The sequence below is a fragment of the Rhagoletis pomonella genome, unplaced genomic scaffold (assembly GCF_013731165.1).
Source record: "Rhagoletis pomonella isolate Grant_MI unplaced genomic scaffold, Rhpom_1.0 Rhpom_scaffold_00006, whole genome shotgun sequence".
In the NCBI taxonomy this organism is placed as follows: domain Eukaryota; kingdom Metazoa; phylum Arthropoda; class Insecta; order Diptera; family Tephritidae; genus Rhagoletis; species Rhagoletis pomonella.
In genome coordinates, this window is record NW_023458560.1 from 38,813,257 (window position 1) to 38,827,390 (window position 14,134).

A 14,134-nucleotide genomic window follows, 5' to 3' on the forward strand; every position below is an offset into this window, starting at 1 on the left:
ATGCTGCATACTACCACTATTTTTAAAAAGTATATAAAATTTATTTCGTAGATTCTTTAATTTTTTTTAGCCTCCTATTATACCACGGTAGTTTATGAACACGGTTGGAGAATGTTGGGATGTTTTCCCTAGTAATTCGTTCAAGTTGAGATATGAATTTAACAAAACAATCCGGGAGACTACACTCCGAGAATAAGATTTCCCAATCCACGCCAGAAATCAGGTTATTTATATGCTCAAAGTCGCAACGTGAATAATTAAAATTCGACCACAAGGCAGTTTCTTGTGGGCAAGCAGAATACTCATAAAACTCAAGCTCCAGTATGAGTGGGATATGATGCTTGTCAGTTGGAGATATTGGACAGTCTGACCTGGATAGCTTAAACCTAAGGTCGTATGAGATAAATACAAGATCTAAAATCCTATTAAGCTCATTTTCAAAGTGATTGATTTGTCTTAATTGTAAGCTATAGAAACCGTCTATTAAATAAATTTCACTAGGGCAATTTACATTACTAGAAATGAGCACAGTATCATCCGGAAGGCATGACCACATAATTTTGCTGAGATTATAGTCACCAAGTAGACACAATTGGGCTTCCTTATTTGAAAATGATGATAAATCTAAAATATTATCTACATGGTCACTATATAATTTCTCTGAGCTGTTAGGAGGTATATAGGATACGCAAATGTATAGTTTCGCACCATCACCATCAATAGATACACATAGCTGGTCGAGTTGAGAGTCAGCATTTTTTTGGGTAACGACTGCGGCGCCAATACCAATTTTTACAGCAATGAGAACACCGCCCCCACGGGTGGTATCTGTCGCTGTACTGTCTCTATCCTTGCGAAAGACTGAAAACAAATTTCGGTCGAAGAACTCCTCATTGCAAAAATTCGCGTTAAGCCATGTCTCGACTAAGACAATAACATCGAAATCCGTATGAGTTGTAGCAAGATATACATCATTTGCTTTGGTTCTCATGCCAGAGATATTTTGAAAATAGATTTTTAATGGATTATTATGCGTAGGAGGAACAACTAACTTGGAGGAGGTTGCCCTCCTTGTTTTTGAAAAAAACGGAACTGTCGAATATTAACATTTGTTGGCCAGATTTCTGGCTTCAGCAAATTAAAATATACATCTTCAGGAACTCCCAATTTGAAGTTGATATATTTTAGTGATGTCTCATTTGTATCCTTCTTTACCAATTTATAGCAGGCAATTTGTTGCTTATCAACGATGACTTGCTTCGACACGTAATTAATAATATCGACTTCCGAAACCGTTGGCTTGAACGATGATAAATGGAGCCACTTAAGAGGCGAAAATACACCCAGTTCATTATTTTCATTACGGCCAACCACATTTTTAATAAATTAAAAACAAGTATTTTTTAAGGAAAATGCAAAACCGACTTCAATGCTCATATAAAAATTTAAGAGTACTGTTAATATCGTCATGATCCAATGATCAGATCTAAACAAAATTAGTATGGGACATTTACCTTAAAAAATCAGTTAACGTGGTCAAAAGTTATGCGGTAACATACAATAAAAAAAAAACTAACTTAATATTGCGACGAATTGATAACCTCCTGTTTTGAAGTCCGTTAAAAATAAATAAAATGAGTTTCAAAAAATTTAATTAAATTTAAAAAATATATAAAATAAAATCTTACAATTAAAACTAAATTAAATTACAAAGAGAAACAATAAATAAAATTAAGTTTCTAAAAATTAATCAATGTGGGTTCATCTAAGCAATGTAGCTCGTCGCTCATGTTATTAACTTTGCCGACCGATGTCAGCATATCTTTTTGTAATGAAAATTATAATATATTACAGGGCCGAGAAATTAAGGAATTTTTAAAAACCTTTCACCTAATATTTTAATATTTTTTTAAGTTTTTATTATTTCTTACGTTTGTATGAGTAGCTTTTTTCAATATTTTTCGTTTCGTAAATATTTCCAAAATTTTTATTTCAACTCTATTACTCAGACCCTAAGTATAAAAATTAATATCAATGGCATCCTTTTTTATAAATATCTGGATCAAAGAATGTGAAAATTTTAGACTAAAGCATTTTAGACTAAAGCATTTTTAAATACCTTTTGTTTGGTATCCATCTCGTAATATTTAATTAAATTTTATATTTGGTCTAAACTTTTTAGATTGGTGACAACGCTAATGAAAAATGTTTTTAAATATTATTTCATTTATGTTACCAATTTGAATGAATACAATTTTTCAATCAGATGGCAATCCTCTTTAAAAATATTTTCCAAACTAAGCTTTCTGAAACCACCTTAGTTTAGGTAAACACTTCATTTATCAAACAGATGCCAACACTCTTCAAAATTTTTTTGGAAATCCAGCTTTCTTAAGCCTCTCTTCTTTTATACCCGTATTGTAATATATACATATGTTATTTATCTTCTCAATTTAATCGAATTAAAATGAAAAAAAAAATAGGCAACCCTTTTACAAAATATTTTCCATTAAGCATTCTTAAACCTCATTAATTCGATATACAAATTGTACAAATACGTTGTACTTAATTTTTTTTATAATTTATTTAATCGAAATTTTCCAAACAGATGGCAACTTTCTATTTCTATTGGTTGTTGTCTTTTTTTATATGTGAACATTCTCTTTGCTAGTTTTTCTGATATGTGGAAGTTGTATTTGCTGTTGTTTTTTCTTATATGGAGCAAAACGTAGTGTTCACATTTTTGACCATAACTACGGATCTATTCATCGGATAGCAAACAAACATAGCTCCACAAATGTTTTAACAAACTGTGAAAATTTCATGAAAATCCGTGCAGTGGGTTTGAGTAAACGAAAACACCATTCCAAACATATTTTAAAACCTGAGTATTGCATAAAAAAATTCGATACAATTTGGCTTAATTTAGTACAGTGTATGTATTAGCTAGTTTTCTACACAGTGGGCTTCAAGGCGAATTCCATCAGTGTCATGAGTTCCCATTTGGATCTAAATTACTTTTGACAAATATTGTTATAAAGGTTTCTGAAAATTGCGAAAAACAATCCTATATAAAATAAATAAAGACCAAATTTCGAAACCGAGAAATCTCTTTTTAATTTAAATAAAGAAATGTATTTGTAAATAAATGCAGATATTTGTTTCACCGGGAATTCGTAAGGTGCTTAATTTTTGCATTTTTTTATTTGAATGAAAAAACAAACAAATGCAATTTTTGTATCATCGGAAACTTGATAATCTTGCAGCGAAATTTTCGGACGAATACAAACAATTCGTAAATACATATGTACATAAGCAAATTATAATACCTCATATCCTTATTAAGCGATACAGCTATAAATAAAGTTTAATTTACACACAAAAGTAAAGCTACAACAATCATTCGCACAATTTTCGTTTGATTTTTACAAGCTCGTCGGACATGCATACATACATACATAGCTCCAACAACTCACAGCTAAATGCAAATGAATTCGCAACAACTCAATTTCCATTGCAATTCAATGGATATGTGTGCTTTCGTTTTGCGCAATCACATTTTAATGCTCATTTTTTTCTTACATTTGTTGCTTGGCAACTTCAACTGCAGCCATCAGCCGGCAGCAATGTATCCATGTACGAGTTTGGTAGCAGCTGCCAACAATTCGGATGTGAAAAATCCGTGTTGAAATCAGTGAAATGCGAGTTGATTCAAAGCAACAAAATCACTCACTTGTGATACTCGCCGCCGCCGACAGCTTTGTGGAGTAATTTTTTATTGCAAAAATCAAGTTCATAGCAGCAAAAATCTGAACATTTTTATTCTATGAAAATCCACATTTTTATTCTTTCGTATGAAATTTCGCCATTAACATTTTTTGTGTTTCTAGAGGAGTGACAGTTGTTGGTACATATGTATATGTATACATATTAGGGCGGGTAAATTTTTTAAGGGAGATTTTTTCGACTATGAAGACAGAAAAATTCTAGGTTTAATTCTAAGCAAAAATGCCGAAGAAATCATGGGTCTAAAATCAATTTGGAGTTTGCCAAATGGTGAAAATAGGTTTCTTAGCATTGTCCTGTAGTGTCCTAAAGAAGTGCTCAAATTTTTTATAAAAACATGCTATAAGGGGTTTTTTGGTATGTGGAATCAATTTATTTTTCTTAAAATTTCTACTAGACGGCGCAGCAGTGAAAATTTTCACATTTTCTGCGAAACCTGTTTTTGCAATTTTGCAAACTCCAAACTGATTTTAGGCTCAAGGATTGACCCGCCCTAATACATATGTAATATGGCCGCAAACAAATAAGTTGTTAAGCAAGCTATGATGGAAATGCATACCTACGCATGTAAATACATACATATGTATTAGATCATACCACCCATCAAGCAAACAAAAAATATTTGTTAAGCACCCCTGAATCTAATGTAGTTTTGCGTGGCAATTTAGAAAAAATAAAAATAAAAATCCGAACGTAGGGGTTGCCTTTTTACAATTTGCGGTGACTTGGCAATAATAAATTTTTATTAATAAAGTTCTATTGGAATAATTAAAATATTTCCTTAGCAAAAGTTCAATGAATTTTGGTGAGCTTTACAGTGCCATTCTGACAACTGTCTTTCAACTCACCACAGTCTTTCGAAAGATAAACGATTCCATTCTGGCAACTATCTTGAAAGCCGCTTGTACTGCCTTTCGAAAGACTAATTGAAAGAACTGGTAACGGGGAGGTCTTACGAGTATTTCTATCTTTTAGCAATAAGTTTTTAAAAAATTAAATTAAATTAAAAAATATGTATTTTTCATTTTAAAACAATAAAAACTAATAAATAAAAAAATTATATTAAAGAATAAAATGAAAGTAAAGCAAGAATAAATAAAAATATATTTAAAAATAAAAAAAAGTCTTTCGTAAGACAATTTTCATTTCTGGCAACTATCTTAACTGCCTTTCAAAAGACTAATTGAAAGATCTGCTAACGAGGAGGTCTTAGAGTTTTTTCTCTTTTAGAAATGAGTTTCTTAAAAACTAAATTAAAAAAAAAATCTTTTTAAACATTAAAAACTAATAAATAAAAGACACCGAAATGGAATTGAAAAAAAAAAAAATTTTTCTTTTTTAAGAAAAAAATCTAAAAACAAAAATAAAATTGACTAATGAAAAAAATTTAAAAAAAAGAAAAGAATAAAATAAGTAAATCAAAGAGAGTTAAAAAAAAATATTCTTTTTGAAACAATGACATCTAAGACTTAAAAGAATATTAATTTACGGAAATAATTTAATCGAAAAATACTTATAAGTTTCTAACAATTAAAGTAAATAAAAAAGTATATATTTTTCCTTTTAAAACAATAAAATCTAAAAATGAAAAGAACATAAATTAAAAAAGAAAATAAATGTAAATTAAAAAAAGAAAAAAGTTGTCCGCGGACTCGGATCTCTCGAATGGCACGCCTGTGCTTTTCTAACTCGGCCATTGCGACTGTTTTACCACGGGTGGTGAATGTGATAGCTTTTTTCCAAAACTTTTGTGTTAGAATAACAAAAGTCTTTCGAACTACATATCTTGCCATCTGTCTTTCATTTGTCTTACACAGGGGTGGCCACCGGCTTGCCCGCGGGCAAAGCTATTTAAAGCTTTGTATAAATTTAGTATAAGAAAGCTTGAAAGAGGAGAGACCGCCCACCACCGGTCTTACGAAATACTTTTTACTATCTTAGCCAGAATTGCGCTATTAATTTACTGGCATTAGAGTGGTACGTTGGGGTGAAAAAAACTGAGATCTGCTGGTTAAGTACTAAATAAAATGGGGTACTTGATCTCTATGAACTTTGGAAAACAAAATAATTGTCTCCTCGAGACAAGAACTTTGATTTATCATACTTTAATATTCTACTGTAATGCTGAAGATATGACGAAAAATATAAAAAGGCAACCCCTACTTTCGGCGAAATAATTTTTTTTTCGAAATAGCCTTGTAAAACTTCTTTAGACTCAGGGGTGTATGTACTTTTGCAATTCAAATTCAATTTTATTGTTAAAAGTTTACACAAATGCGGTTTTATTTTATCACTTTGTGAATTTGTTTCTACATATTTTTTTGTTTCTATAAACGTGCCCAAACTAAAAACAGCTGCACGCACACACACCAGAGCTGTGTAAGTGTGAAATCATTTTCAAGTTTAAATCAACAATTTTTTTTCTATCCAGTTTTCATTACTTATTCTTCGCTTAGGATTGAGGTTTAAAATTTTTGAATTTTCCATTCTCTCAAAGCAGTTATGAATTCACACATCAACATATTCATAGCAAGATTGAAAAAACCAATGCCCAATCAAAAAAAGGTTTAACACTGAATGAGTATTGAAAAGGCTGCAATCTTTTATGTGTGTGCATTCTTTAACTCAGTACCAATCATTAGTTCAAAGACACCCTGGTAAATAACTTTTTGATAAAAAGGAAGATTTTTGACAATTGCTCAATTGTAAAAATTCAAACCGGCGTTACCCAATTTAAGTTTTTTGGTAGAGGCGATTTTATATCATATGTTTGGGATTATATATAAAACAGTTGTATTAACATTTACGTTTTAAATATAATTCATGTTTTATCTTCAAAATGTTTAAAATTTTCTTTAAATTAGATAACTACTTCGCATAAGCTTTACATTTAGGTTGATAAAATTTTATTGAAAATATTTTAAAAATCCTAGTGTCTTTAATAAAAAAATAGCTCATCATAAAAATTGTATCGCCGTTCGGCGTAAGTTTGTAGGTCCCTCTCATTTGTGTGACAGCAAAGGCGCACGCTACAAATCGGAGGAGAAGCTCGGCCAAAACTTAGCAAAAGTGGCAAGGCCAAAATATGATTATTATAAATAAATTTAGTTTCAAACAGGTCGCAACCCTCTTCAAACACCTCAAAAGTATTCCCAATATTATTTAGTTGTGAACCCGCATGAGTCCGAAATTAGCATTTTTTTACCAGAATTTCCAGATTTTACCGGAAATCGTACTTGGTTTTCTGGCAACTGAGAGGACAAATAAGAGAGTACGTAAGGTCATCTCTTTGTCAGAAGCTACCTGGTGGAAAATTCTGGTAAATCTGTCAAAAGATCCGATGTAGTGTGTTTGACAACCAAATTCTAAACAAAAGAGAAGTGCACTCTGCTAATGCATGTTGAAAAGTAAATAATTCCTTGCTTGAGTGGATGCTAATGAGTTTTGGTTAAATTACAAAACGCTTAAAAAGGTATTAGCCGTAATTTTACGTTTAAAAACTTTGAAACTTTAACACATTACCACCCTATACTCTATATGTGATTGACCATTGAACTAAATCGTTGTTTATTTGGGTAAGATTAAAATATATTTTACTATTCAATATTGGAGTTGGTGTGAAACAAAAATTAATAATTTATTGTTATGTATGCAAATGAGAACTACAATTCTGAGCTTATTGAGCATCTCTTAGTCAAACACAAAGGCAATTTTGCTTGATCAAGTTTCGAATCTAAGAAGAAAATGTTTTTAACAAACAAAAGGTTAATAATAAAATTTGAAGGATTTAAGATATTGCGTATGGTAGCATGAAACGTCACAATCTTCTTAATTGTCAGGCTGTTGATATGGCTACGAAAAAGTGACAATGGAAACACATAGCTGAAGATTTCATACTTACAGTGGGATAAACTTCAAACCTCTAATATAAATTAGTTAAATTTAGTTATTATTTTTTTTATCAATTTTAAGTTTTCGTTTGGAATAATTTTCATGAACTTATCTATTAGGAGATCTCTTTCCGATATCTATTGAAATTTTGACATCCTCACTTTTTGGAAAAAGAAGTTCAAGATACAAGTTTATGTGCAAAAAATAAATTAAACAATAAAAGTCTCCTTATATTTATGGAACTTATAATAGAAAAATTTTTATTTCATTACCCAGACTTTATGAATAGCCTACTCTATAAGTAATAGTAGAAATTCCGAATTAGTAAGTTCAGTCAACACGTCATTCAAAAGTTTTGAACAAAATCACTTTTCTCTTTTGTGAAAATTTGGGACTATCTTATGCGAGTATTGTCGACAAAATGTTAGTCAATGAATGACTAAAAATTAACGAATAAATGGTTAATCGCGATTAATGATTAAAATTAATTAAGCGATCGCTGTGGTGTAGTGGTTAGAAGTGCGCACTACCATTCCGCAGGGTGAGCGTCCGAGCCCAGTTCCGGCAAAAAAAAAAGAAAATGTTTTTTGTAATAGTGGTCGTCCCCCGGCAGGAGTCGGCGTAAAACTGTAGGTCCCTCCCCTTTGTGCGACAACGCCAAGGCGCATGCCACAATCGGAGGAGTAGCCCTAACATATGTCGGTGGTCCTCTGCAATAACGGCACAATTCAAAATTTCAGGTTTAGAAAAATATATAATTTGAAAGCTTACAGTATGACTGCATATAATCCGGAATAATTACGTTCCAAGACATATTATTGCTAAATTACGAAACAAAAAATCTTTAATTGGCTCTACTGAAATATATGAAATTTTTTAGTTGTGTCGATATGTAAGCGCCTTTCTATTATTATTAGTAATCATCAATAGAATTTCAAATTACATAAACCCAGTCACAGCCCTTTTTTGTATTCGACGCTTCCCGAAATCACATAATACATAAAATAAATAAAAGCTGTTTTGATTAGTATTACATAAACTGGAAACTGTTAAAAATAAGTGCGCTTGTGTACAGAGATTTTAGAACCTATTTAGTTCCTAAAATGTCTGTTTGCAACACATAACAATAAAAATGCACATCAAATTGCTAAGAATGATGAAGGAAATCGATTCAGACATGCCTGTTTAACTGGCCGTGCGTGCTCAAAACAAACACATGTTAATTAAGGAGCTATTCAAGTATTATGTAACCCCCAGTGGAAATCGGGGGTCTTGGTTTCCTTATTTTTAATAACAACGGGCAACATTTCTTCAAATAAGTAAAACATTAATTACACACGCACACATTTTGCCTGCAATTTCGATCACAATTGAACACTGCACTTCACTCTCGTTTCGAATTTTTGAAAGCGTTTTTTAAGCTATTTAGTGGTTTAACACTTCTTGTGCGCACTTGATATTGTAAAAAAAATATGCGCAATTCGATCCATAACTACATTTTTTTTGTAAAGAACGCCCGTTTGCTTTAAATTTGTAAAAATACAATTATTTTTTTATTTTGTTTACGTCTGTCATTTGTTACAAATGAAGAAAAGTCCAAGAGTTGCCAAGTATAAATATCTTTATATCTATTTATTAAAATAATAATTTACAATAATAATTTATTTAATTAATACTTTATTAAAATACAAATTTGAAGTGCAAATACATTTGTAAAACTGTTTATCACAAAATGTTATTAATTGTTTGCAAGCATACTATAGTTTTCATGCATTTTGAGAATAAATAATCTAATATGTGTACATATATATCGTCGTTTAAAGTACAAAACCGCGTATCGTCATTCTTCAAAACCGTGTGACTGACATTGGCTGCCAAAAATTGGATTTGCTCACAAAAACTCTTGGCTCAATTCTTATCCATTCGTCCTGAAATATACTAGCCAGAATACGTTTGCTTTATAAAAAAGATAACCATTTTGAAATATGGGTGACTTTACTCTCTAGAAAATAATTTATGCAATTACGCGGTTTTGCATTTTCTTGATACGCGGTTTTGTACTTTAAACGACGATATGTATAGCATGTACTTACGGCGGCCGCCGTAGCAGAGTGATTACATGTGCGTACTTCCACTCCATAGGACCATGGTTAAATACCTGGTCAGATCATAACACAAAATAGCAGTCGTCCTTCGGCACGCAATGGCATACCTTCTAGTATATTTCTGCCTTGAAAACTCTTCTTATAAAATCAGAACTCATGCCTCAAGTTTGAGCAGAAGTTCGGCCAAACACTTAGAAAAATATTTTAGCACCAAATATTTATTTGTTTACTTATTTTAAGGGAGATGGCAATCTTCTGGTTTCACATTTTGGGTACAAAAATTTCAACCCTGATACAACAAATAGTATTAGTACTGAATGATAATGACAGATTGCATTCCCATAAACGTCCAATCATACATGATTGAGTTTTTTTTTTGCATTCACATTCTCTATGTGAATGGGTATCAACCATTCCATAACACACTACATATTTTGTGTTTGCAATTTGTAACCAATCTCAAGAGTGGTTGTTAAATTTTTTAAATCAAACAATCACATTTTTTAAACGAAAAAAATGAGAATGCACACTCAATTGATTCAATCATTACACAGCTCTGACACACACACACAAAATAAACAAAAATTAGAGAAAAATATATTTTTTTACCATTAGCCTAAAATTCGGGCGTAAACTGAAATACATATGTATGTATATATTTAAATAAAGTAAACTTTTGTACATACATACATACATATGGTGTGTACACACATAAAGCGAATTGAAATTTTTGCAATGAAAGCGGCTTATTTTCCGTGGTGTACATTTTCAACTAACTGAATATCAAAAGAATTCACGAAAAATGTCCTGCACATTGTTTTCTTTTTATTCATCTATTATTCATACTATGTACATATGTATGTATAGTATTTTAACGTAGGGAGGTGGACCACAGGCAGCGTGAACAATTTGTGTAAATTGCCTTTCAAATTCGTACTTCGATAAAAAGTGTCCACAGTGTTGATTTGATCAAATTGTATTTGATGAAAATGCTACCATTTGGTTCAGCAACTTTGTGATCAATTAAAGCCATCGAACTCTGAGCTATACTATTCATCTACAGGTCATTTACGCTTTTTAAATCATTTATTTCCAAACTAAAAATTCGCTAAATGAAAAACGAATAGAAATGGGTACAGTAATGAAGGTGTCATATACTCACCATACCTGAAATTGTCGCGCCTTAAATCCCGACACCTTAACTCAATACTGTTAAGGTATAAAAATAAATATCAGGAAAAATATGAGGGTGAGGATAACGTTAAAAGTAAAGGCAAAGATAAAGGAAAAAATATAGTTACAAAGAAAGGGTTATAGATAACGAACTCAAAACTCATTTACTCAACACACCTGAACCTGTCACACCTTAAATCCCGACACCGTAACTTAACACAGTTCACCTTAACTCACCACACTTCAACTTATCACGCTTAAACTCACCACACCTAAGTTCACCTGAACTCACCACACCAGACAGGGATAAAGGTGTGTATAGAGATAAAAATACAGATAACGAAAGGGTAGAGATAGGGATAAATAAAGAAATAGAGACAGAGAAAGGAGCGAATAAATATAAAGACGGAAATTTTTTGTTTTTGTGCAATATACGATGTCGTGGATTAAAATATAACCTTAAAGTATGTTCAGACAGGCCGCTAATCGAGCAATAAGCCATGCTTTCTAACTGAATGCTAATTGAAGGAATTTTTGCATGCAACCCGGCTGGGTACGTTTAATTTTGACTTTGTGGTGTGTTTATTGAACAAATAGCAATACGCTGTTTGGTTCTGGCCCTCTTTTACATCTGATATTCCGACAGGGATGGGCAATTGAATTTTCAAATTGTACCTAATTTGGGGAAAACTTTATATAAAAGTAGATAAATGTATCTAAAAAGTTAATATGTTTAAAGAAAAAAGCGAGCAACCTTTCCCTTCGATACCAAATCAACTTCTCGACTCACATTAAACAAATTTGGCTATGAAAAGAACCTGTTCGAACAGTTCGAGACAAAACTACGTTTTACTTTCCTCCGAGTTCTTCGATCTTACGTTTTGAAAAGAAATATTCTTCGTCTATCTAGCATATTCAACTACAGTTATGTTACTTTGACCACCCTTTTGTAACATTTGTATGCCCCTTCACAAAGGAGGGCGGCTACTGGACAAGTTACCCACAAGAGAAAAAGCGTTGAAATGTAAGTAAATATAATAACTTCTTACCAAATGTACCTAATATGGTTTGTTTATACCGAGTATACTTTCAAACTAAATAAAGGTACGATTGTACTAACTTTTCCATCACTGTAGCTAATTGAGCAGCTGAATGCGTGTCGCTAATCGAACAGCTGATCATGTGTGAACACCAAAAAGCGGTAGCTCAAATAAAAGGTTAATTGACTCAATTAAATTTCTGCCACAGTTTAATATTACGCATATAACATTATAATAACTAGCCTATCGTTTTATTCAAAACCAATAAAATACATACATTGTATCTCGATTAAGAGACAAACTAAATATGTAGCTTGCATTGGTTTCACTTGTACAGTGTGGCCCAGGCGTACTTACTTTTTTGTTTTACTTGTAATCCAAAAATACTTCGAACTTATTTCGTCTTATTTAATTCCAAATTAAAGTTATACATATTTTTAGGAGACGTATTGCAATTTTGGTATAATTTTTCTGACTAACGGTAAGTGTAAATGTAGATAAAATATAACCGATTTATATGTTGTGTTTTTCACTTAAAAATGGGGATCCGGTTTTTTCAAATTTTTCGAATTACTCGAAAACCGGGTTTCGAAAAAAATTTAAATAATCAAACAACTTAGTATCTACATATTGTACAATGTATCAATGTTAAATGGTGTCAATATTAGTAATATTATGCATTGGGTGGTATACAATCATTAAAAGAGTTCGTTCTCGTTTTTATTCACTTTTGTTATATTTAGTTGGCAATGTGTAAAATCATGTGCAATGGACTTTGGGTAATTAATTTTTAATTTTTCAAAGTAATAAATTTCATTATTTGTAAAATTTTTTTTTTAACAATATTCCATGGTTGAAATGCTGTGGTTTGAAATATTCATTTATTACGAGCCACAAGAGAACCATTACAATATGCCTCAACATCAACTCAGTCGAGTGTGGTCGGATTGACAGTTGGTTGTCGCAGTTTGATTGATCGATTGCATGCATTGTTTTAAAAAGGGCGAATAATTTTTAGCGCCCAAGGTAACACTTTAGGGACTACTGGTATGTAAAAAAATAAGCTGCAGTCATATTTACGAAGGTAATTTTAAATTCGTTAGGTTTGGTTGGCTTTAAAGCATTAACAATTTTTGCCAATATATTTAAGCACCAAGAAAAATCTGGACACAAAGAAAAGCTTGGTATTTTGCTGTTTTAACTGACTCCTTATTTGATTTTAATGGATTAAGTAAACGGTTACAAAATTTATTGATCCATTGCCAGTTTATTTTCTTTCAATCTCTCAATAATTGAGCAATGAGTGACCTAAAGATCGCATAGCAAATGCACACAAATAGAAAAATGCGAATCATCCGGAAATGTTTATTATTTATGTACGTACTTAATATAATTTATTTCCAACAAAAAAAAAATCGAAAGCGGAACTACATTTATACATGTATTATATTTGGGAGCAATGACTTCAGTTGTTTGATCGATAAGCACTTTAGTTACACCGCCAAAGGTACAATGCAATACAAATAAATAGATTGTCTCTTACGCGTAATCAGAGAAATTCATATAAAGTGAAAATTGACTGGATGCAATAGACCATAGACAAATTCAATTACATTAATTTCTCTTTCTAAATGAAGAAATATTGCTTTGAACGTACATATGCAGTTAAATGATTATTATCATCTCGCTATTGTAACTGAATTAAATTGACATGATTCACATGCCATGTGGCCGGCAGCGGACAGCTCTGATTGACTTGGAAAATAGTAGCGCAATCTCCATAGAGATACACACAACTAAAAGTACTTGTATATTGTTATGTATGCGATTAGCGATGGACTAAGCAGAGGGTTCACTGCCTGCTACTCTGGATACTTGAACTATTTAATTAAATTCTAATTTAAATTTTATATTTATGGTATTTTTCTGGCACATTTTAGCTTCAAGTAAATCGATACCAGTGATGCCAACCAGGGGAGATTTCCCCGATTTCGGTGGAATTTGAATTTCTCGGAGGAATCGGGGAATGGCTTCAAATTTTGGGGGAATTCAATATGCAAACGATTTTTATTAGAACATTCCTATTGAGAAAAAAAAATACAACTTGTAATAACCATCTCTCATGCAACCGTGTGGATA

General features: G+C 31.7%; 1 protein-coding gene across 3 annotated transcripts in view; it reads left to right on the plus strand.

The window, feature by feature from the left end:
- Nucleotides 1-14,134, plus strand: part of LOC118740730 — a 226,132-nt gene that overhangs the window by 107,577 nt on the left and 104,421 nt on the right. The gene's annotated exons all lie outside the window — the stretch shown is intronic.